Source organism: Mya arenaria, chromosome 7, assembly GCF_026914265.1.
Source record: "Mya arenaria isolate MELC-2E11 chromosome 7, ASM2691426v1".
In the NCBI taxonomy this organism is placed as follows: domain Eukaryota; kingdom Metazoa; phylum Mollusca; class Bivalvia; order Myida; family Myidae; genus Mya; species Mya arenaria.
In genome coordinates, this window is record NC_069128.1 from 49,908,721 (window position 1) to 49,931,161 (window position 22,441).

The 22,441-nt window shown below is 34.0% G+C and overlaps 2 long non-coding RNA genes across 3 annotated transcripts; one reads left to right on the top strand and one right to left on the bottom strand.

The window, feature by feature from the left end:
* Window positions 1-493: 493 nt before the first annotated feature.
* On the bottom strand, window positions 494-2,095 carry LOC128240655 (uncharacterized). The gene is made up of 3 exons (XR_008262256.1): window positions 2,015-2,095; window positions 1,076-1,198; window positions 494-691 (listed from the first exon to the last, which is right to left on the bottom strand). It is a non-coding gene; the product is annotated as an uncharacterized LOC128240655 (long non-coding RNA).
* Window positions 2,096-9,068: 6,973 nt separating this feature from the next.
* LOC128240651 (uncharacterized) lies at window positions 9,069-20,857 on the top strand. 2 transcript variants are annotated; one of them, XR_008262250.1, is made up of 8 exons: window positions 9,069-9,388; window positions 13,063-13,148; window positions 13,600-13,730; window positions 14,194-14,304; window positions 14,756-14,839; window positions 17,878-18,000; window positions 18,855-18,898; window positions 19,593-20,857. It is a non-coding gene; the product is annotated as an uncharacterized LOC128240651 (long non-coding RNA). The 2 variants fall into 2 exon arrangements; XR_008262251.1 differs by lacking the exon at window positions 14,756-14,839.
* Window positions 20,858-22,441: the final 1,584 nt, after the last annotated feature.

Here is a 22,441-nt window from a genome sequence, read left to right on the forward strand (position 1 = left end):
CGTAAAGTTGTCGAACATAGTTTTTAGGTTTCTCTGCATGCATTTTGTTTGCTAACATTTGCGGTACTGCATTAGACACAAAACGGAGTGTGGCAAGATATTTGTGGTGTTCCATGTTTCTAGTTTGTGATTTATGTTTTTGTCTTCTATGTCTTTGACGTTTACCCTGTGCCATTGAACGGGGTTTATGTTTAAACTTTTCGCTACTGAGCTTGTTTCTGTAGTTTTTCACATAAGATTTGATCAATAATCATCAGTACATGTATTATATGGTATAGTTGTCTCCCTTAGGCTGGTGTTGATGGAAGATCTAAAGGTTTAAGACAAGCAGTTGGGGTAAGATTTTTGGTGGGGATGTACAAACCAAAAAGCCTATGTTAAACTGCCAACTGGTTTAAATGAAGATTGAAACTACTTACTAAACACTTACTCGAATGAGTCACTTTTATATTTAACTATGTGTACATGACTGCTTAATTGAAAGGTTAATGTGTTTTGCGATTGAACTTTTAATGCAAATATCATCTTTCATATATGCCAATACATACGAGAAAACGACCCACATTGGATCCTTTACATTACGGTCACAAAAGGCATTTCCTGGAAGGCGCGTGTTCTAGATGGCCGTGCATTTACCAACAATGCTGATTTATGGCTATGTAGACCACAGCTTGACATCATACAGCTACATCTGAAGTAATATACATAATGTTACGAAATATGAATAATATTGGTGTTGTTAATAAATAAGACTCCTATTAGTTTGAGAATGGCATAGAACACCAGGAAATATATGTCAGAACTTGGGGGTGTTATCTATGTATTCAGACAAATCGTTGGTTTATCCATTTACAAAACAAGTGTTTATTATAACTTACTATATTCATTTGGTCACCATTTCTATGTTCCACATTTTTAAACTGTAGGAGTTAACTGTGTCACAAAACAAACTATTACAAAGCAATTGTTTTCCACTGAACAAAAAGCCTTTTTGTCATGGATTAGCCAATAGGAACCTTAAAATGCGAAGCCTACACACTATATTATAACTGTTGGTTATATCTTTAACCATTACCTGCTTTTCTGAAAATGTAGATCATTAGTTAAACAACGGCCCTAGGGAGACAACTGTGTTATAGCGAAAGCAGATTCCAGGCGTCTTGCATTGCGATCTTGTTTATCTAGCATACCACTCCATCTGTTTGTTAATCGAAAAAGATCATTTATCAAGTCATTCACCACGGCCTTCAATACGAATGTATTCTCTGCAAAGCAGTACAAGTAACTGAACACAGCTGTCAACTTCTGGGTGCACAGAATAAAGTGAAAACGCGACAATAATCATACTAATTATATTAAGAAACTTACCTCAAACATTGAGCTGTTTGATTGTTACATGAGAGAAGTAATGTTAAAATTACTCAAGACAGCAAAGACATTTATTTTACAATTCTTCCCTCCGACATTTATAGGTTATAAGCCATAACCGTCAAAATTGTCAACGAGGTGTTCAGAAAATAACTGTCAAACATCCGAATGCAATATTCTGTTTATCGTCCGATTTTTATGCAGACAAGGCATCCACATTCAATGTACAATACTATATATGATAAAGCCTTCATATAATGTTTGTATGGTAATGGAAATAAATCGGAGGGCGTCCACAACAGAGCAATTGTCGCTGTAATTTGAGTCGAAAAATATTATCGGTCAGTTGTGATTATCAGTTGAATATGCTTTTCAATTTTGATAAACCATTCTTCGGAAAACAATATCATATATCCAACTACTAAACATTATTTTCAATCTTGAAATAAATGCTCATTGGTTTCAAACGGAATTTGTTTTGTTAAACAAATTAGATTTTAAATCTTCAAACTAGGCCTAGAGCTTGCAGAATGAAGACTAATTTTTGAATATCGGTCATCTTATAGAACAGTAGTATCAAGTTTTATCTCACTCTTGCAATATTTTGCAAATATATCAGTACGTTTTAACTGCAAGCTACATCTACCTGTGCTTCAGGTTCATGCCGAACAACCCAAGACCACACACTGCCAGAAAGCGCTCCTATTACCTTCAGATCAGGAATTCAGTGTTGTCTGCTGGTTGCTATCTTCAATAGAAAGCTTTAGCTGCAAATGCAATCGAAAAACACACTAATCTTCCGAACACATATATAAACTTAGCGAAACAGAACAGTTGATATATACTGAGGAAACTATCGTAGAATTATGGATCTATTAAGGACCTGACACCCTACAAGTAGCCAATATTTGAGGGAAGCAAGCAGTATCGAGTGAAAATAAAATGTTTCGGCAAGTATATGACACTGCCAATTATGTCGTCAACTACAACCCCCTCACTGATTAATGTCGGTTCTTACTGTATTATTTTTCCTCAAGCTGGAAATATTTTTTACATGAACAGTGATGCTGGTTCCACTGATCCTTAGCTAATCGTATACCAATGCTGTGTCTTTAACGCCTTCATATATGTCTGTCAATAAAAGCAATTATTAGTTATTAATGATTATATTCGATTCAAAATCCTTTTCTTAAAAAAAAGTGCATATAGCTTAACAGATAACAGCTTTAATTGAGTTCTGGTACAACATCTTTAAATAAAGTGCATACAACAATAATATTACAGATATAAAGCTTACCTTCTTAGACCAGCCATTAAAGTGTGTATTATAACAAAAACTTAATTTAAACTTTAAAAGTCATTTGTATCAAATTACTACAGGACAACATTGGAATATATTTTTAAGCTCTTACATCAAGGGTTCACCCCTTACTTAATATTTCGTATAGAACTATTAATTATAAAAAGAATTATATAAGTCGGACAGTTCCAAATTTGTGCATAGCAATGCTGAAGTCCATATATCTTATTTAGATATCTACCTGTTGTTGTTATTGCCCACATCCTTCCAGAAATTGTGATCACAAGCCCAGAGATTCAGGGTTTTGACGTTGCTCAGCCTATCGGAAAGAAAAGTTTTCGCTCAAGCATATCTCTTAGCACTCTTAAGTGCATAAGTGATAAATACAAGCTTTAAAACACTGAACTCTTGCTTAAAATGGAATAAATAATGCTACACATTGTAGACTGCATTTTGTTTAAATTCCCAGTGCATGTTAAAAGGGGTATTTCATTTGAAATTATATTTAATGCAATAGAAACATTACAGTTTGTCATCAATGTTTTAAAATGCAAAGAACAATCCAATTGTTGATTTACTTATGTTGACACTTGATGTTTTAGTAAACATGCTGTTGACTTTATACCATCAGATGACAAAGACAGCCGTAGTCAAGGTCTGATATCTATCCAACTTGAGAGAGAACCGTCAATTTTGTTGAAAGTATTTAAATGCGTTACTGAGTTGCTAGCTAAATAGTTCAAAGACAAAACGCTCCCTTCCCCTAATAAATGTCATTTGTAACTGCGACTAATACCTGGTTGTCCTTAAGCTGCAGAATATTCTCGTTACAGCGGCACAATGGATTCAACTACGATGCCGTTTTGACATAAATGATCTGTCTTTTTCTTCTGGTTCATTCCGGACAAAAAACCGGACCACGTTCTGCCAGAAGGCGTCCCTTGTCATATTAGGATCAGGAATACAGAAAAAGCTGCTCGTATCCATCTTAAACAAAACATTTTGCTGGAAAATTAATCGAACCACACAATAATCTCCCCCATCAAATATATAAACAAAGTGAAGGAGGGAGGTAATAATATATACTGAGTAAAGCAGGATATACGCGTAATGTATTGATTATTTAAATAGTAAAAGCAGGACAACCAACGGTAAGCCATTGTTGGTAGATAGCAAGCAGTATCGATCTCAAGTAAAATGTCTACAAAATTTGTAATGACACTGTCAGATATAACAAAAGTAAAAAAAGAGTAACTGATTGAGCCAACTTAAATGTGCCAAAATGGCTACACTACACACACCTAACCCCGATAAACGTCGGTTCTTACTGTAACCAATATGATACATGAAGCTGGTGATGGTTCTCTTCACATGAGCATTGATGCAGGTCCCACTGATCCTCAGCTTGTCGTATTCCGATGCCTTGTCTTTAGTATAACGCCATAATAATCTGCTTGCCAATAACAGAAACACAACTGAGAACATTTTAAATATGTTTAACAAACTCAGTTATAAGACATTATCTTTAATTTGTAATGATTTCCTCCCAGAGAGTGCATATTGCTGAACACAGCTTTGATCTATTAATGTGGGGTTGTCAATATATTCCACTGTTTTCTGTAGTCATATTGATTCTGGTAACTGCCGGACAACCACTCAGGACACTCCATCGGAAAGTGCCTCAGGTAATCTAAGGTACAGAGATTCTAGTGCGAGACGAGTGCTCGGATTAGCCCATCTGAAAGATGTCATTCGCCTATTTAGTTTTAAGAATGCTGCAAATTGGAAAGGAAAGTGACATTTTGTTTGAAATGCAATTATGAAAAGAAGCCGTTTATCAAGCCTTTTGAATGGACAATTTTACAGGTAGATGATTAAAAAGAAAAGAAGAAAAAAAACAATACATTTGTGCAAATTAGCAAAAGAAGCCCAAATGTATCTTTATCAGTATCTGTGTATCATAAGTCTATCAATCAAAGGGAGAAAACTCCAATTCGGGTTATAAATAGCCAATGATTTTAACATCTAAATGTCGTGTCTTAAGCATGAAAAGTCCAATTTTACAAAAATCGTTTGATAGATTGAAATAATTGTTAAAAGCGGAACGAGTCATAGTTAAAATAATTCAGATTAAGAAACGCCATTACAGATTCAGATGGATATGTACATAATGTGTGTCATTTATTTAACCTTTGAGAAAAAACTACGTCCTTTAAATAAATTTGATATAAATTCAATGTTAAGGTTTGAATACACGAGGGCGCAGTAACAAGGCGTACAATGTTATATATATGGATATATGGGGAGAATCATAGTTTTGAAAGAACTATTACAATACAACTACCCCAAAATGCATTAACTTATACAAGTTCATCAGAATCATGAACGAAGTTCAATTGTTTTTTTTTGCAAATGTCGCATATTTTATACAATTCAGTACTTTCTTTGTTATGGCTAAGTTGTGTCGTAGTTATTCTCAAGTTCGCTAAATGGAAACACAAATAGTATCATTAAATGTTCGGGGCTTAGGCAACACCGGTAAACGTAAACAAGTATTTGAGTGGTTAAAAAGTAAAAACTATAATATTATAATGCTGCAAGAAGTGCATTGCTCACAAAAAGTATTTTCAAAATGGAAGGAAGAATGGAATGGACCTTGTATTTTTAGCGGGAATAGTACAAATTGTAAAGGAGTGTCAATCCTTATAAATCCAAACGCTAATATAGAAACTCAACAATATACTGAAATTAAAGAAGGTAGAATTATTGCACTAGATATTAAATTGAATGAAGATGAATTAACTTTAATAAATATTTATGGGCCTAACAAAGATGAACCGGAAATATTTAAAGCCTTACATGAGTTTCTGCTTGGAAATGACGAAAAAACGTTTATTATCGGTGGCGATTTTAATACGATTTTAGACCATACACTAGATAAAAAGAACGGCTAAATGGACACACACCAAAAATGTAGAGACGATATTAATAGTATAATCAACACTTGCCAATTAGTCGATATATGGCGATTGCTACATCCGTCAAAAATGCAATATACGTGGCACTCGAATAATAAACCTCACATACACTGTCGATTAGATTACTTTTTAATATCAGACAATCTATTAAATTACGTAAAAAGTAGTAATATAAAACCAGGATTTAAAACCGATCACTCTTTAATACAACTTACGATAGATAATTTAAAGGCGGAAAGAGGTCCGGGGTATTTTAAATTAAACAACTCTCTCCTTCTGGACAGAGAATATCAGTCCAAGATAAAAGAATGTATCCAAGAAACGATAGATTTTAATAACGATGCAAACCCAAACACATTATGGGAAATAATAAAAGGTTCGATTAGAAATGAAACAATAAAATATGCTTCATATAAAAAACATTTACTAAAAACAGAGGAGGAAAAGTTAATAAATGAAATAGAATGTATTGAATCACAACTAAATAATAACATCACTGACTCTATTGATAACCTAACGCAAGCACTAGTACAAAAGAAACAATTCCTTGATGAAATCCGAACTAGACATATAAATGGAAGTATTTTAAGATCGAAAGCAATGCATGTTGAAAATAATGAAAAAAATACCAAATATTTTGCAAGTCTTGAAAAAAAACACGCAGAGAAGAAAACTGTATACAAACTAAAAGTAAACAATGAAATGGTGGTAGGGGTTAAAAATACACTACAAGAAGAAGTCAAATTTTACAAGAAACTTTATAGTAAAAGCACAGACCTAGAAGAAGACATGAGGAACCTATTTCTTAATTCTGTTAACAATAAGCTTTCTGAAATTGATAGCAACTCATGCGAAGGCCTACTTTCAATACATGAATGCGAAAATGCATTAAAAAACATGAACAATAATAAAAGTCCCGGCTCAGATGGTCTAACTACGGAATTTTATAAAATGTTTTGGAATGACATTAAGAATGCTTTAATTAACTCCTTAATTTTTTCCTTTCATAAAGGTCATTTGACACCGCTCCAAAAACAGGGTATAATTTCCCTTATTCCAAAACCTGACAAAGATTTAGAAAACCTTTCAAATTGGAGACCAATCAGTTTACTAAACATTGACTACAAAATAGCAACGAAAGCAATATCAAATAGAATAAAACAAATTTTGCCAAAAATTATTGACCCTGAGCAAACGGGTTTTATCAAGGGAAGATACATTGGCGAAAATGTTCGACTTATTATTGAGGTCATGCAATATCTTGAAAACAATAATATGCCTGGGCTCTTATTCTTTGCCGACTTTCAAAAAGCTTTTGATAGTATTGATCACTCTTTTATATTTGATAGCCTTAAAAGTTTTAACTTTGGCACCGATATCGTACAATGGACTAAACTATTCTATAGAGATATACAAAGTATTATTATAAATAATGGTCATTTGTCGGAAGCATTTACAATTGAAAGAGGAGTACGACAAGGCTGTCCACTTTCTTCAATTTTATTTATCCTTTGCCTACAAATACTATCAAGTTATATCAAGCAAAACCCTGATATCAAGGGAATAAATGTAGATAACGTGGAAATTAAACAATCACTTTTCGCTGATGATGCAACTTATTTTAATGATGGTTCAGAACATTCTTTTGAATCCTTGATCAAATCATTAGAACATTTTTCAAAATGTTCAGGTCTAAACCTGAACACAAACAAATCCATAATTCTAAGAGTCGGTACGCTAAAAACAACAGCAAAACAATATTGCAGATCTAAACCATTTATATGGACATCAGAATGCGCAACAGCATTAGGTATTACCTTTTACAACAATAAACAACTAACAATTGACAAAAATACCAACAAAAAGCTTGTTGAGTTTCATAAAACACTGAAACAATGGGAACATAGGAAATTAACGTTACTGGGTAAAGTAGCAGTTGTGAAAACGTATGCTCTACCAAAATTAATATACCCATTTACAGTTTTATCGAATCCAAGCAAACAATGTGTTGAACAAATTATAAGAGCCATTTTCAAATTCCTGTGGGATGGTAAGCCAGAAAAAATAAAAAGAAATATTTTGTATCAAAACTATGAAAAGGGTGGACTTAAACTTACAAATATTGCAGCTTTCATTGACTCTTTAAAAGCTGTTTGGGTTAAAAGATACCTGGATGACACTAATAAAAGTCAATGGAAATTATTTTTTCACAATAAAATGAAAATGTATGGAAATAATCTTATATTTGAAAGTGAAATGGATAAGTGTTTTATTCATAAAGTGTCAGAAAACGGCACATTTTTGAATGATGTTCTCCAATCATGGAACAAAATAAAAAAAATACACGACTCTAATAAAATCAAAATTGCCAAAACAGTGATCTGGAATAACAAAAATGTTCGTAATATAGGAAACACTATATTCTATAAAAAATGGTATGAAAAAGGCATAAAGTACTTTGAGCACATTTTTGATTATAGAACGAATATATTTTACAATTTTAATCAAATTGAATATTTATACGGCATACAAAGCTCCGATTTCATAAGATACCAAACTCTCATTAAATCAATCCCGATGGAAATGAGAATACAGCTTACTAAAGATGGAATTAGCCACACTAACAACACATCATTCAAAGAAAAAGTTGTACAATCAAAGCAATCAAACAATTTTCTTTACTTAATATTACTTCAAACAACATTAACACCAACTTCAGAACTAAAATGGACAGAAACTTTAGCAAGCGAAAATGAACATATGGAATGGAAACATATCTATAGTAATATATACAAATCAACAATAGACACCACCTTACGTAGTTTTTATTACAAGTTCCTTTTGAGAATAATACCAACAAATACATTACTTTTTAAGTACAAACTTGTCGATTGTACATTATGCTCATTTTGCCATTCAGGTGTCGAATCCATAGAACATCTATATTGGGAGTGCTATGAAACACAACAGTTGTGGAACAAATTAAATAATTTTATTGCCTCAACAACAATTAACATCGTTATCAATAAACGTGAGGCTTTATTGGGAATAGTATGTAAAAACAAATATAGTAATGTTTGCAACTTCCTTATTGTTTTAATGAAATTTTATATAAACTCAACCAAGTGCAATAATAGACATCTATCTTTTAATGCATATATGATGTATCTTAAATTAAGGATTAAAATAGAAGAGCAAATTGCTTTAAAAAACGATAAGTACGAAGCCCACAATAAAAAGTGGGAAATACTGAAGCTAACATAATCAGTAAAAGACACAAATAGCCATAACGATTCTTTTTTTTCTTTTTTTCTTTTCGTAATGTATGTATTTGTTGAATTATTTAACAAATATTAAATCCCTATTGTAGTTTTTACTTGTATGCATATCTAAGTGTAGGGGACATCACTGTCGTGTGAGTGTGTGTGTGTGTGTGTGTGCGTGTGTGCGTGTGGGTTTGCACACACCGCCAGCTGAGGACAATCCTTAGAAATAACAGCAACGATTGAGACCATTACCGCCAACTGAGGACGGTCTCATTTGGCATTTTTTTAAGGTAGTCTCAAAGTTCGTTTTATGACTTGAAACGAAAAATAAAATCATAAAAATGGACTGTCCTCAGTTGGAGGTCAGAAGGGTCAAGTGTATGGGAAGTGCGTGACCGTCCGTAAATTTCCATTTTTTGCCTCTTTTTTGGTCACACTCCAGTGGTCTCGATTGGCTGTGTTACGCGCATCATCAAGTGAGTGAAACATCTTTTTTCAATTGTTAGTTAACTTTATAACAATATTTAATCGTAAAATATATGTTTAAAGGTGTTATCTTATCAGTATGATACGGTCATGACCAGACGTTGTTTACTTCGATTGATTTTTGAGAGTGTCATATGTTTTCGCGATGTCTGACCCGGAAACGGAAAATTTCATTAAAATGAAGATACAGTGATGGTTTCTACAATTATGATGTGCCCATTAGCTGTTTATATAAGAAACTATATACTTTTCTTTAAATAGAAATTTATTTCATTTTTTATGCTAATTTAAAGAATCATTATATGTCAACACGACGAGTTTTCGGAGACATTCAGTGTATCCTTGTAAAAATGAACAAAACAAGATTTATGTTGGTCAGCTGTTATGTTTAAACACCAGCTATACGCCAGTTGTTATTTTTTAATGGTTTAATTTATTAAAGCTTATGTATCTACAAAAGCAGTGCATTAAAGCATTATGCTTAGCATACATCTTAGTCCAAATAATTGTACGTTGATGAATGTTAGCTTCAGTCTTCAGAGACGGTTTTTATTTGGCGACTCTAAGCGTCCATGTCCCACCTGTTGTTTTCCTAGCCAAGAATGACAGAGCCCAGCGCTAAGTTTATTGAGCGGAAAGATAAAGGGCACCTGCTAGGTAGTTTAAATTGGTGATGCTTTGTTGACAGATCAATATGAATTAGCAACCCCTGCATTGGAAAAATGTCTTCCGGGCTTGTTAATATTCTGTATTATATATATCAGGGCTTGTTAAAAAAATTGATGCCAAGCAAAAGTTTAAGAATTCAGGCTTGTTCATCCAAAAGTCTAATATCGACGACTGGTTTCATGAAACACTTATGCACCAGCCAATTGTAACCACGTCCCCCCCCCGGTCCAAGGGAATAACCGGGACTTTGACTTTCAAACCCCGGGTAAAATCCCCGCCTTGTGGGGACGAACTGATTGTTAAACGCCGGCCAAATGCCCCCGCACCCCAGAGACTCCATATAAGGCCCAATCTCCGCTAAATTTGGCGTTATGACTAAACTATCGCGATCACCCGGCCCTGCGGGGGCACCTGGAAAATAAAAACACAGCCCTTTTCCCCGGCTATCCCCGGTATACCCCGGGGGGCCGAGGTTACAATTGACTGGTGCATTAAGTGTAATAAGAGAAAGGTATTGTCTAAAAATAATTCAAGTGTAACCTTTGTGGTTTAATTTAACAATGCATTGTTGTTAAGCTTTGCATAATTGTAGTCTGTGTTAGTCAAGTTTCGTTTTATTGCAATTTTATGCTTTTTTGTGCAAAATATATTTGCACTTACATGGTTAAATATGAATATAAACCTTTATTACCTATTTCAAACATAAAATTCTTCTCGAAATAAAATTTCAATACGTTTCAAAAACCCCCTGTTTTTGCACAAACCCGTTTAGACGTTAGGTATTGGAAGGATCCTGTATAACACGTCTATTTTTTTAGACAATCATGCTTGTAGCTAACAACCATGCATGAACTTCATCAAACACGTGATTACAAGAGCCGTCGTACCAACACATACTAGTACTACTATGAAGTCTCACCATATATATAGAGAAGTCGCCCCGCATATGGATTATATACGGTAGTACATATTATTTCTGTCAAATTTTACAATATCTTTTTTAAAGGTATTTTATTGATTAAGAATTTATGATGGTAAATTAATATAAAGTATATATGACAAGCTACTTATATATGAATCTACCCATACCGCCTATATAATACATATGTGGGGCATATCCGTATATTGCACGACTCTGCACGACTCGTATTGGTGCGAGTTTGTGTTGGTACGACTTCTGTTAGCAAACTTATAGCCCTCTGAAAAATAAACTACAATATGATTTGAATAGGTTTTCAAGACAACCAAACCCTACCGACAAAGAATCCTGACCCGATTATGTTTTTTTTATGTCAGGTGACTGTGAATGCAAAATTATTCTGTTTAGGGTACAGTGACTAACCTTAACTTTCTAATGTTAATGTTTAAGTCAAGTGTGGTCATTAGGAATTAAAACAATCAAAATCAAAAATAATATAGATCTATATGTCCAAAATTTACTGTCGCTTATGCTCAGAAGTTGTATGTAAACTGATGTGATGTTAAACACTTATCTTTAAGATACATGGTTGTTTTGCAGTCAAATTTATTGTTATTGTAGCAGAAGTCCAAAACAATATCATATTTAACGGCGTACATTTTGTTTAATTTCATCTTTATAAAAAAACTCCAAATACGATTGAATGTTACCACTAGCCGGTTGAAAGCAAGATATGATATAATGTATATTCTTTATTTCTTTTAAAAAACAATCTAAGAGTCTAAATCAGTCTTTACCATGTATATCCGATAAAATACATAAAATTCAACTTAGAGTGACTTACTGTTATATATAACAGTTAAACAGTATATAAATAGCAACAGCTTTACACGTACAGCCAATATCTAATCAATTGATTGTAACCAATAATTGACTGTAAAATAGAATACTGTTTAAAACAAGGAAGCATAAAGGAAGCATAATTAAAAAAAATGCAAAATATAACTATTATCAAAGTAGAAATGAATGTAAGTGATGATGTGCCATATAAACATTTGCATTCACATATTCTAGTGGAGGCATAATTAATTATTTTATTGCAGACAAAGTTTTTTTCTTGGCCAATTCTTACCAGATTTCTATCAAATGTTTTTTTCATAAATAGGACAATCTAAAGGAAAATATTGTCGCAGAGTTGGGGAAAATACATACTCACCTATTTTACATGTATAACAGGACATAACTTTGTTGGCAGAAAGTTATAGTTCAGGCCCCAGCATAAGGTGTTGACCAATGATTTTTTAGCTTGACTATTCAAAGAATAAGGAGAGCTATCATAGTCACCCGAGCGTCGGCAGCAGCGTCGGCGTAACCACTTATATTAAAGTTTGTGTACCACCTCAAATATTTTCAAAGACCATTGAGGTAACTTTATCAAGCATTTTGAGAAAATTATGCCCCTTTTTCTTCATAGAATTTACGTTAAAGATTACGTACCACTTCAAATATTTTCAAAGTCCATTGACATCTGGCTTTGAAACTTTGCATGCTTGTTACATGTTTTGTTTACAATTAAAATTACTAGAAAGTTTTTATTTGCCGTCAGTGCAATTGGTAAACTCCAAGGTTGCTCTGTTAAATTGTATTGAATTGTCCCCTGGTTTGAGAAAGCATAAGTGATTGAAGATTTTTGTTGTCTATGATACGCTTGAAATATGGTGTGTTTTTCTTAACTAGGAGTTGCAAAGTGTTATAATATTGGTTGTCAGTGGGTGTGCTATAAAGAACTTCCAGTAAACTTGCCTCAAGTTTTATGAGACAAAACTGGTTGAAGTGCCTAGCTTAAATGAAATTTTATACCAGAGATATTTAAGAAATAGTTTTATATGTGTTGTTCAAGGGTAATAACTTGTCCTCAATTGGAGGTGTTTTTGCTAGAATTGTCCTCAGTTGGAGGTCATTCACACTGCACTGTATTCAGTAGTTTTTTTTCCATGTTAAATACCATAATGTATAGTCTTGTTCTGTTTTTGATGCTTCTGTCACTTTCAGTGATGTGATGTTTTTGTATTGCAGCTGGTCAGTGCCATGATGTGAATACTGATGATGTGGGTGCTGATGATGTGGATGATGATAATGTGGATGCCTCCGGATTGAAATAGGTACTTTAATCTTTCTTATAATATAAGATGAATGGGTGCCTGTTATTGGAGTAAAATTGCAATTATTTTTTGTTCTAGTATAAGCCTAGAGGAATATAGTTTTTTTCTTAACTAGAAGTTGCAGTGTTTTGATATTAGTCTTCAGTGGGGTTTCTATCAAATACTTTCAGTAGAGGTCCCTCCTATCTTATGAGACAGAACTGTTTGAAGTGCCTAGAGTTAAAGGAATTAGATACTAGAGGCTTTTACGAAATAGTTTTATGTGTTGTCCAAAGGTATTAACTTGTCCTCAATTGGAGGTGTTTGTGCTAGAATTGTCCTCAGTTGGAGGTCATTCACACTGCACTGTATTCAGTAGTTTTTCTTCTATGGTAAATACCATAATGTATAATCTTGCTCTGATTTTGATGCTTTTGTCACTTTTCAGTGATGTGATTTTTTTGTATTGCAGCTGGACAGTGCCATGATGTGGATACTGTTGATACTGATGATGTGGATACTGTTCATACTGATGATATAATGCTGATAATGTGGATATTGATGATGTAGATGCCCCGGATGATCAACCAGGGACTAATAGAGGTACGCTTTTTCACTTACCTTTCTCTTATATGTGATGAATGGTTGCCTGATATTTAAGTAAAATTGCAATTTAATTTTGTTCCATTATAAGCCTTGAAATTTAGTGTGTTTTTTAAAGGTCTAACGGTTGCAAAGTGTTAAATATTGGTCGTCAGTGGGTTTGCTATAAAACACTTTAAGTAGAGGTGTCTCCAGTCTTATGAAACGGAACTGACTTTGAAGTTCCTAGCATAAAAGGAATTAAATGCTAGAGATATTTATGAAATAGTTTTATGTGTTGTCCAAAGGTATTAACTTGTCCTCAATTGGAGGTGTTTGTGCTAGAATTGTCCTCAGTTGGAGGTCATTCACACTGCACTGTATTCAGTAGTTTTTCTTCTATGGTAAATACCATAATGTATAATCTTGTTCTGTTTTTGATGCTTTTGTCACTTTTCAGTGATGTGATGTTTTTGTATTGCAGCTGGACAGTGCCATGATGTGGATACTGATGATACTGATGATGTGGATACTGATGATGTGGATGAGGATGATGATGTGGATGCCTCCGTTGATCAACCAGGGACTGAAATAGGTATTTTAATCTTTCTTATAATATAAGATGAATGGGTGCCTGTAATTAAAGTAATATTTCAATTATTTTTTGTTCTAGTATAAGCCTAGAGGAATATAGTTTTTTTCTTGACTAGAAGTTGCAGTGTTTTGATATTAGTCTTCAGTGGGGTTTCTATCAAATACTTTCAGTAGAGGTCCCTCCTATCTTATGAGACAGAACTGTTTGAAGTGCCTAGAGTTAAAGGAATTAGATACTAGAGACTTTTACGAAATAGTTTTATGTGTTGTCCAAAGGTATTAACTTGTCCTCAATTGGAGGTGTTTGTGCTAGAATTGTCCTCAGTTGGAGGTCATTCACACTGCACTGTATTCAGTAGTTTTTCATCCATTTTAAATACCATAATGTATAGTCTTGTTTTGTGTTTGATGCTTCTGTCACTTTTCAGTGATGTGATGTTTTTGTATTGCAGCTGGACAGTGCCATGATGTGGATACTGATGATGTGGATGCTGATGATGTGGATGCCTCCGTTGATCAACCAGGGACTGAAATAGGTACACTTATTTTCTTATAATATGAGATGAATTTGTGCCTGATATTTGAGCAAAATTGCAAAAAAAATTGTTTTATGATAAGCCTTGGAATACAGTTTTTAGCTCGATTATTCGAAGAATTAGGAGGGCTATACTACTCACCCCAGCGTCAGCGCCCGGTTAGAAATTGCAATTTAGGGCAAGTTGGGATTTTCACTTAGAAGTCCAATGCATTCATTCAATTGACTTAATACTTAACATAGTTGTTCATGACCATCAAACAATGAGGTTAGATAACTCCATATTATCCTTTTTACAAATTATGACCCCTGATTGACTATTGAACTTCGGTTTAAGATTTAGGACAGGTTGGGATATTTATTAATGACTTCTATACCCTTTGTTCAATTGACTTAATACTTCACACAGTTGTTCAGGACCATCACTCCTTTGAGGTTACATAACTCCATATTATCCTTAATACAAGTTATGGCCCCTGATTGACTTGGGTTAAACTTTTAGGGCAGGTTAAAGTTTTAGGGCAAGTTGGGATTTTCACTTATTAGTCCAATACCCTTCATTCAATTGACTTAATACTTCACACAATTGTTTATGACCGTCACACAATGAGGTTACATAACTCCATATTATCCTTAATACAAGTTATGGCCCCTGATTGACTTAGGTTAAAGTTTTAGGGCAGGTTAAAGTTAAAGGGCAGGTTAAAGTTGTAGGGCAAGTTGGGATTTTAATAAGAAAACGTCTATACCCTTCATTCAATGCCCTTAATACTTTGCATAATTATTGACGACCATCTTAGAACAAGGAACATAACTCCATTTTAACCCTTAATACAAATTATGGGAATGATTTTTTTTTCAATTTTTCTTTTTATATCCTTTGAAAGGCACATTTTGATATATATTCTTAACCACATTTTCATAAAGGGAAAACCAGTTATTTGAATGTCAACTTGCGTCATTGTTCGGGCGGCTGGTGGGAGGCAGCGTCAAAGTCACCTTATGAATGGAATAATTTTAGCTAGGTTTGAAATAAATAGACCAAACTTGGTATATAGGAAGAGTTTATAGAGACCTTTTCTGAGATTGTGTTTTGGGCCCCTAGAGTCATGGTCTAGGTCAATGTCACTGTTGCTAAAAATAGAAATATGCTTATACTGAATAACTCAAGTAAAGGTTGACATAGTGTGACCAAACTTGGTATATAGGACAAGATTATGCAGAGCTTTCATGGATTGACTTCGCCCCCCTAGGGTCAATGTCACTGTTACTAAAAATAGATTACTGTGTAACCGAACCTCAACAAGTGGTAGTAAGCCGCACGGGCGGTTACAAGAACCCTCAGGTTCGACACAGGGCAAAGGCAGGGAGGATGGGTGTGAAGAACAACTGAGATGTTTGCATTTTTTTATACAATCTATTCAAGAATTCAAGTTCATTAATTAAATTCAAATGGAAGTAACACTGTAAAAACCAAACTAACTATGAAACTAATAAATGCCTTAGATATACCTAGCTGCTCAGGCAAGCCATAATGCAACTTTAGGCTGTAAGTTTGAAACAATTCTGTCGAGTGTCAAAAATTGACAAACACAGTATAAAAAAATAAACTCCAAGTAATTTATTTCTAACTGTCAAAAATCAGAGAAATTTAACATCTCAGGTACAATAATCAAGTTTTTAAATTGGAAAACCTATATGAAAAAATGTGAGTGGCCCACAGGGAATCCACGCCTTACCTTACAGAGCCCAGGAAAGTAAAAATGGTGAAGGTACCGTCAGAGGACAGATAACTTACTGAAACTAATTCAGTCGGTCTTTAAGCAGTAAGAAAAACCAATCCAAATAAAAGTAATGAACTTCTGTAGCACAGGAAAATGTAGTTACAGTTATGGTTGACATACTTTGACCAAACTTAATATGTAGGAGGAGTTTATAGAGGACTTCCATTGGATTGTGTTTGGGGCCAATAGAATCAAGGTCACTGCTACTAAAAATAAAAATATGCTTAGTACTGAATATCTCAAGTAAGGGTTGACATAGTGTGACCAAACTTGGTATATAGGACAAGTTTATGCAGAGCTTTCATGGATTGCCTTTCGGCCCCCTTGGGTCAAAGTCACTGTTTCTAAAAATAGATTACTGTTTCAGTTATGGTTGACATACTTTGACCAAACTTAATATGTAGGAAGAGTTTATGGAGGACTTCCATTGGATTGTGTTTGGGGCCCATGGAATCAAGGTCACTGCTACTAAAAATAGAAATATGCTAAGTACCGGTACTGAATATCTCAAGTAAGGGTTGACATAGTGTGACCAAACTTGGAATTGATGGATTGCCTTTCAGCCCTCTTGGGTCAAAGTCACTGTTACTAAAAATAGATTACTGTTTCAGTTATGTTTGACATACTGTGACCAAACTTAATATGTAGGAAGAGTTTATGGAGGACTTCCATGGGATTGTGTTTGGGGCCCATGGGATCAAGGTCACTGCTACTAAAGATAGAAGAAAGCAGTTGAAACTGAATCTCTTCTGCCAATCATTAAAAACCTGGTTTTGTCACATCCCGCTTCTTGTTCACTTTTTTAATTTGATTGTTTTATTGTGTTTGATAGGCACATATAACATTGTTATTGTTTTCACTTCTAAGTCAAAGCGGCGTAGTCAAGCGCGCTGTCTTATAACAGCTCTTGTTTCTTAACTAGAAGTTGCAGAAGTTTTTTTTATATTGGTTGTCAGTGGGTTTTCTTTAAAATACTTTCTTTAAACGTGCCTCTTAAAGACTAAATTGTTTGAAGTGCCTAGAGTAGGATGATATTTGAAACAAGAGATATTTATGAAATAGTTTTATGTGTTGTCCAAAGGTATTAACTTGTCCTCAATTGGAGGTGTTTGTGCTAGAATTGTCCTCAGTTGGAGGTCATTCACACTGCACTGTATTCAGTAGTTTTTCTTCTATGGTAAATACCATAATGTATAATCTTGTTCTGTTTTTGATGCTTTTGTCACTTCAGTGATGTGATGTTTTTGTATTGCAGCTGGACAGTGCCATGATGTGAATACTGATGATACTGATGATGTGGATACTGATGATGTGGATGATGATGATGTGGATGTTGATAATGTAGATGCCTCCGTTGATCAACTAGGGACTGAAATAGGTACACTTATCGTTTTTATAATATAAGATGAACGGGTGCCTGATATTTGATGTTTTCATGTATAGATTTGCCCTTGTTGTAAAAGAATTAGCTTTGGAATGTAGTTTTCATAATGGGTTCAAAGTGATTGGAATGAAGTGTCTTCATTTGGACATCAATGGGTGTTCGACCAAATTCATTGTCTTTTGAGGTGATGACTACATGTAGAAATTTGCTTAACAAATAAGAAATTCAAACCACCAGAGATATTAAAATCAGTTTGACATCATTCAAGTCGTAGGTTGAAGGTCATTTCACAATCTTGGTTGTACATCATTGTATGTAAATAACATTATCATTAACCGAAATGTTTAATATATGTACCTGTATGTGCTTACAATCAGTAAAGCTGAATACTTTTTTTCAGTTATAAGCTTACCACAGAACATAATCAAAATACCAGAGGTTCAAAAGACAAAATACTATGTCATTTTGTTGCAACATGTCTCTTTTAGCCTAGTTGTGTAGAGATAGTTGTGTGTGTGTCTTTGAGATAAATTATCTCCTGTATTAAAAACACTACTCCTTCAATATTTCATAACCAGTACTGCATTTTAAATAATAGGCATCAAGGAAATTTGAAATACCTGAGATCTCAATACAGGCATGGTGTCTAATAAAAGTAACTGGCCTCCATTGGAGGTGATATTTTTAGAAGTCCTCAGAAAGAGGTTTTGTTAATGTCCATCAATTTCATTCAAATAATACTCGTCGAGAGACACCTGTTTCATTATTATAAATAGCATTAATTGTTAGCGTTAAGAAACATAGCAGACCTATTTGCGTATATAATATATATATTTTTGTCTCCATAGGTCAACTCAAAGCAGTCGTAAATGCTGGGATTGGCACAAACCATGTACGAATCATATTGAAATTTGTAGCAATTAGAAATTTCTATTCTTAAAGCAAATTTGATTTAAAAAGTGTTGTTTCTGTAAAGGAGTAAGTGCACTTTTGTGATCAGGCTTCTCTGTTGTCTTTCTTAGTATACATTTAATTTTGTGTAACAACCATACTTGTAATCTTAAAAAAAACCTATTCAGTGTTTAAATTACCAGAATGTGTGTCATGTTACTGATCAGTGTAAAAAGTTACAGTGAAAATATCTAATTGTATTTAACAGAAAGGCCTTGAATTGAATTTCTACATATCAAATAAAATCCTGAAGTCAAACATGTTTAACATGGACAACAATGTATATTATATAGCACTGTAAGACATGTTGCTCAGGTCAGTGCTACAGAAAAATGAGTTTGCTTACCGTGCCCATTTTATGGTACAAATTCAGAAATCAAATAATATAAAGGTTATCAGTGAAAACACATCATCTTGAATACAGGTCATATTTATATATTGACTTGCAGAGGCACTGTTGCTAATTCCTAGACAACTTCAATTGATAAAACATGTTTTAATGTAGGATTATATGTTTTATGGTTATTTGTCCTATAGAGGACTATCAAGAAAACACTTTCATATTTTAGTGCTCAAAATAGATGAAAATATAGTGATTTTTTTGTCTATAAAATAGCCTTATTTCTGTGTTTTAGGAAAAACGAACAGCCACAGTCAGAACACCTTGGGGCTAGGCTGAAGAAGACGTGGTAGAAAATGGCCTTAAAAAGTGTTTTAAGCTTAATACTCTTACCAAAAATAATTTAGAATGTCTTGAACTTATAAAGAAGTATCCAATTTTTGCCAGGCGATCAAGGACAATGGTGAAAGGGTACATTAGAAAAATGCAACTGGCCTTGCAATAGGCTCATCAAAAAGCAAACAAACAAATAGATACTTTAAATTATAGAATAGACTAGATTGCATTTTGATTTAAGCTTTATATCTGAATACCATCAGTGATTGACATGTTCTTTGGATATTGTTCTATTATTATTTATTTTTTAACAATTAAAATTTTGAAATTGAATATGGTAATAACTTGTCCTCAATTGGAGGTGATTTTGCTAGAATTGTCCATGATGTTTGTGGTCATTTACACTGCAGTGTATTCAATTGTTTTTTTGTTCCATGGTAAATAATGGTGTGTGGTATTGTTTTGTATTGAATGCTTCTGTCATTTCTCAGTGATGTGATGTTTTTTGTGTTGTTGGATAAATTGATGAAATGCAAATGAAATATCATCATGTATGAACATGTCAAACAACAATGTATTAACTTTCTTCTGTTTGCTATCAAAACGTTAAGTATTTGTTTGGCTGAATTGTATCTAGAGTCAATGAATGAAGATTTGTTTATTACTGAAAATTGATATGCATTATTTTTTGTAAAAGAAAATTTTTCAGAAAAAAGTATCTTGGTATTGTGATATGCCTTGGCACCTGTCAGGGCTGTGGGCATCATGCAGTCTTTTACCTAGGACAGTAACTAAATCTTTTCATATTTAAATAAAACTTGGTTAGGATGTTGCCAGGGACAATATGCATGTGTACATCAAGGAGCATAACTCTGGCTTTAGTTTGTATTGAGTTATGCCTCATTTTCGAAGGAGAAAAAAACAGACGAGCGCTGGTGTTTTCTTCATGGCGCTCTTGTTGACCTTGGCGAGATCAAGGTTCAATGTTGAAATAAGATATGCCTTGTAAGTTATTTTAACTAACAGGGGAAAGTTTGACAATCAAGTTTAGACTTTAATAGCTTTAATAGTGATTGTTGTGTAAAGTGGACTTTCAACATATTTTATCATATAAATAGAAGTATGAATTCTGCTCTTTGGAGCTAAAAATTATCTACTTTCCGGCTATTGATAATTATGTACTTATTTCACATATCCGAGCATGTTTTTGTATCCATTTGTCTACATTATACTGATTACTTAGTATTGATATTTTCGTATTTAATACCTGTCTTGTAATGATCAGCTATATAAATAGATCCATCCATCTGAAGTTTCTGTTAATTGACACTTAACTATTACAGTATTACAATCGGACCAATAAAATACTTCTGAAAACTTTACTGACTTGCTGACATTATCCTTGATGTATATGCAAACAGATATTAGTGTCACATCCTTAAAGTGCAAAGGAGTCATTTTAGTTCCACAAGATGATGCGTTGTTCGCATTACATTATAGTATTAGTCCCATGTAACACACTGGGTGATTCAGTTTTTTCAACGCAGTCGTTATCACACGCTGAAATAGCCATTGAAATTAAGGGCAGTTAGTAATACTATCTGTTTTACTTCCATATAAGAGTTACAATATGCAGAGGTGTCATTTTTTTAGAAAAGAAACAGTGAGAAAGATTTTACCAGCTTGACCTATAAACGCACCGACAACATTTCTGTTCTGTAGTACCGTACGAATTCGCTGGATTGATACCCTTCGGCGTCGCTAAATTAGGCATTTTTCATGCATCAAAAATGCAAAAAGTATGGTCTGATCATATATTCAATGAATAGCAACAACAACATAATAAAAGCATTTCACAAATACATTCAAACACCCTTTCCAAGTTCCATCCATTTGAAGGCAGCCAGAGCCTACTCGCCGAAGACAAAAAATATTTCAAGCAGCAAAGAGCCTCAACATTGCTCAACACTGGTGGATTGAATTTCGTTTATGGACCAGAACTAAGATACATGAAGGGCTCCGCATGGTGGAAATTAACTGACGAGTCCGGATGGAAGGGCGTGGTGGGGGGGGGGGGGGGGGGGGTTGAGTAGGGGCCGAACAAATCAATCCATGTGTTCTTCTTACGATCATATCTAGGAACAAAAATAGAAATAAAGTTTACAGTTAGGAAGATACCAAGCGGGGTATCTTTCGAAACAAACACATCAGGCGCAAAGGACTTCAAATGACATTTGGTCCGCGGAAGGGTTGGGCTCGTGTCACGCCCGTGTGTCCCCTCCGGTCGATATTTTTTTTCAATTGTAAGCATTGAAAGACTCGATTTCCAGTGAGTTCAGGTTTTGTTTTCATGTTTTTTTCTCTAAACCTTTTTACGTTTCAAATAGTTGTGAAATCTAAAACTAATATCGTTTGGTAACATTTATTCACTGAGAAAAAATTGCTAATATGATAAAACAGTAATACACATGTTATGGACACGTTTGTAAGCACACATTTAATACTAGTATTTTCTATTTCTGTACCAAATACAAACAGTCACAAAAATTAATAAATCACACACATTAACTTCATTTTAATCAATTAGAGTAATCATGCCATGGTGACCTGTATATTCAATATCGTGTCAGACATGTATTAATCTATATGCGCGTAGCTTCTTTTGAAATACAATTTGAAAAAAAAATTGGTATCAAATTTTGCGGCCCAATTGCCGTTACTAGCTAGAATATTGGGACCGCGGCCACGGCCCCTGTGGTACCAGCTCCTACGCGCCTGAACAAACTGAGAAAATCTCGAACAAACATT